The 3,877-nt window shown below is 52.7% G+C and overlaps 1 pseudogene; it reads left to right on the top strand.

The window, feature by feature from the left end:
- Positions 1-1,490: 1,490 nt before the first annotated feature.
- Positions 1,491-2,552, top strand: LOC147972871 (uncharacterized; annotated as a pseudogene).
- Positions 2,553-3,877: the final 1,325 nt, after the last annotated feature.

The following is a 3,877-nucleotide window of genomic DNA, read 5'->3' as shown; positions in this document are numbered from 1 at the left end:
ACGGGCGCTGACGAGGCTGGGGGCGCAGGGACCGCTGTAGCGGCGGATCGGGAAGCCAGGGTGGCCCCAGGCAGTCGAGGTCGCCGGCGGGCTGGATCGCTGGAGCGGCGTGATGTGGTTCCTGGTGGCGGGTCGAGGAGGCGATGGCAGACGGCGAAGGCTTGGCACGGGAGGTGAGGAAGCGGGGTGGAGGAGGCTGCCATGAAGGGGCGGGTGACCTGCAGGGTCGCCGGCGCGGGCACCATGGCCGGAGGAGCTCCGATGTCGTGCAGCCGCGAGCTCCTCACGAGCGGACGACGAACGCTGGGGGAGGAAGCCACGATGGAGGAGAAAGAGGGGTGCGGGATCGAGCGCGCGCTCTCTCTCCTCTCCCTAGCGATGCAAGGAAGGTGGGGATCGAGCAAGGGAGATGGCTGCGCTGCGGGAGGGACACGGGAGATGGCGATCGGGCCTCTCCTGGCGGCGCTGGTGGGAGGACGAGGGAAGGGAGTGGGGATCGGGCTAGGTTAGAATTATAGGTAGGTGGGCCGGCGGAGTGGGCCTAGGGTTAGGAATTAGGTGGGCCTGCGGGGGAGCAGGGCGGACTGGCTGGCCGGCCCAGAGGAGAGGGAGGCTGCTGGGCTCACCACTCCCTCCAAATTCTTTCATTTATTTAATTTATTGTTTATATAAATAAACAATCAACAAAGGGGGAAAATCCAGGGGTTTTTGGTTAGGGATATGAGATATATAAATATATATCTGGAACCCTGGATTTATGTAGGGTTTGAATAAATTTCTCTGTCATTTTTAGAAGGTAGAAAAATAATTAGAGTTTGAATTATTCTCAAACTTCAATCATTTTTGAACCTGACCAAAACAACTTCGAATGGGATGAAATCTGACAGAGAGGGTGTAGGAAAGAGGCAAGATTTATAGGGAAAAGATGAACATTAATGGAGGAGGGATAAGGTCGCTTGCAAAGACATGAAAGAAGAAGGAAGTGAGAGGTGATGATGCATGGGTATGGCTTGAGAGAGATATGACAAGGAAAATATATGAAGTTAAGACGGATACAAGAAGAGTTGAAGAGTAATGCAATTGTGTGATGGGTGATTCCAAGATAATGGAATATTTACAATAGCTCCCTAATAATAGTAGGAGACTTTTATATGTTATAAAGAGAATTTCACCATGTGAACTCCCTCGATTTAAATGGATCAAAGATCCTTGCCATTTATTTAGTTGAGTTAAGAAAATAAATGACATGATGGCATGATGACATGATGCAATGCACATGATGCAATGATGAATGCAATGAACCAAACAAATCACACAATGAATCTTGGAAAGCCCGGAAGGCATCTGAAGCTCCGGTCTTGGGGCGTTACACGTGGTCATCGTGGTGGTCGAGGTGGTTGTTTCGTCACCGGCAGCCTCGTCCGCCTGCGGCCGTCGCGCAGACGGTCGCAGCCAGGGCTGCCAAGACGCCGGAGCTGTCCGGTCAAGCTATGGATTTGGTTACGGCGCTCGCCGATGCTGAGGTACCTGGGACTGAGATCACGACATCATCCTCGGTTGAGGCGGCAGACAGGGCTGACTCAGATAGAGCTTCCAGGTGGGCGCACAAGAAGGAGAAAATGTTGTGCTATCGCTGTGGATAGAAGGGCCACTTTATTGCTGAATGCATGGCTGAACTTTGTGATACTTGTGGCAAGCTGGCACATGATACGGGGGAATGCCCGATTTTGCATGATCAGGTGCCGTCTCTTATGATTTATGGAGTGTACTGTGATGAGTTGATGTTCTTTGAGTCTCCTAGTGCGAGGGAGGTACCAGAGGAGGCCCAGAGTATGACCACTGGGGTGGTGAAAGTTACCAAAGGAGATGTCTCTGAGACCCAGATTGTGCAGAGGCTTAAGGAGTTGGCTCCAGGTGATTTCTAGTGGGAGCTCGTTAGTCTGGAGGCCAACATGTTTAGGGTTGAGTTTCCTTCGGTTGAGGATTTGCAGAGACTTTTGAGTTTTGGGTTGTGCAGAGTACCTGGCACACAATGTATCCTGGAGTTCCATGAGTGGAAAAAGGTCGAGCCTCAGGGCAAGCCTCTTACTCAGGTATGGTTACATTTTTCTGGGACTCCTTCGAAGCCGATGCATGATGCTAGGGTCGTGGCTAGCTTGGGAATTATGGTTGGGAAAACTGAGAGAGTGGATATGGCTTTTACCCGAGCTCACGGGGTGGCCCGACTACTGGTGAGTGTTCTGGATATTGAGTTCGTGCCCGATGTGGTCAAGTGGACATATAGGGGCCAGATTTTTGACCTCGAGATTGAGTTTGAGGATGCTGATCTGTTTGCTGAGGCTATCAATGGGACTAATGTAGACATGCACGAGGGAGATGACAGCTTGGGTGCTAAGGAGGCACCAGTCGATGATGCTGGACGAGAGCTGTCCAACGGATCGGAGCCTGTTTCTCAGATGCCCGGGGATGGGACGGCACCACCCTCTTCGGTGCCAATGACTTCTCTGAGATTTGGGTCTTTTGAGCCTGCTTCTGCTCCTCTCAGACTCTAGAGTGACCGGATGGAGGTTTGAGCGCACGCTACCTACCCTGGATTTTGAGGATGCTGATAGTCCTGTTCTCGAGGGCTCGACGACCTCGATCGAGGGAGGGGGGGAGTTTGGGCAGGTGGCCACTCTTTCGTCCGCACCACCCGTTGTCTCACCTTAGGTCTTGGTACCGGTGATGGAGGTTGTACCTAGAGGAGGGGGTCCGGGGCAGGTGGCCACAGTGCCTTCTTCTCCTATTGCGGCGATGGAGCCGAAGTCGGTGGCTCAGCTTAGAGGAGGGGGATCGGGGCAGGTGGCCTCGGCTCCCTCTTCACCTGTGGCGCCTAGGGTGACAGCACCCCTTGTGGAGCCAGTGAGTCCCTCTAGCCAGAGTGCCGGGGTAGGTGGGGAGTACGGGCAGGCGGCCCACGCACTTCCCTCCCCCGGCACGCCTGCGCGGCAGTGCCATGATTCGCTGCTGACGTTGGTGGTGCCGTGGAGTTCCCAGCCGCCGCTTGCGGCTGCTCTTGCTTCTTCGACGGGTGCAGCCCTGCTGGGTGTTGGGGGTGAGGACAGAGGCCCCATTCCGAGCAGGGTCACTCGGGAGCAGGTTATTGCTTTTGGCGGGATTCCGGATCCGGTCTCAGCGGGGCGACGGATGAGCTGCCGTCTACAGGATCATTCGGAGGTTGATGACATGCAGCAGCGGGGCGACGGATAAGCTGCCGTCTACAGGATCATTCGGAGGTTGATGACATGCAGCAGCGGTGCGCCATGATGGCGGCCAAGCTTCGTGACATCGAGGTCACTACTGGTATGTCGGTCAATACCTCTAATTCCATTCTGCATTTTTCTAATAATGAGATTATTAATAATGCAAACCAATTAGGAGTTTCACTAGGTAGCAATGATAGTGAAATCTCAAATTCCGTTAATGATATCCTGGATTTGGAAGAGGATCGCGCTTTAGAAATGATTCGAAACTTAGCAGCGGTTAAACCCATGAATGATTCCGATATTGATGCATTGGGGGTCAGGATGCTCAATAATTTTTCTGCGGATCTTGCACCATCCCATCCTGAGTCTGAGGGAGAGGATGACACTTTTGAGGTTGCAGTTGTTAGGTCCACAGAGCCTGGTTGTGAGGACCGGTTGGAGGATGAAAACAAACCTAAACGCAAGTGGAAGCGGAAGATTTACCTGGCTTCGGCAGTGTGTAGGAGTGCTAGGATCCGTACTACTAAAAATTTTCATGACGAAATATGAAAGGAATCTTTTGGAATAGCAGAGGTTTAAAAGACTTGGCTAAAAGAACGTTTCTTGCAGATGCGTCTATCGAGCACAGGCTG

Source organism: Triticum urartu, chromosome 5A, assembly GCF_056163025.1.
Source record: "Triticum urartu cultivar PI428250 chromosome 5A, HENAU_Tu73, whole genome shotgun sequence".
In the NCBI taxonomy this organism is placed as follows: Eukaryota; Viridiplantae; Streptophyta; class Magnoliopsida; order Poales; family Poaceae; genus Triticum; species Triticum urartu.
The sequence above is the reverse complement of the archived record's forward strand: the minus strand, read 5'-3'. Positions and strand labels throughout refer to the sequence as shown.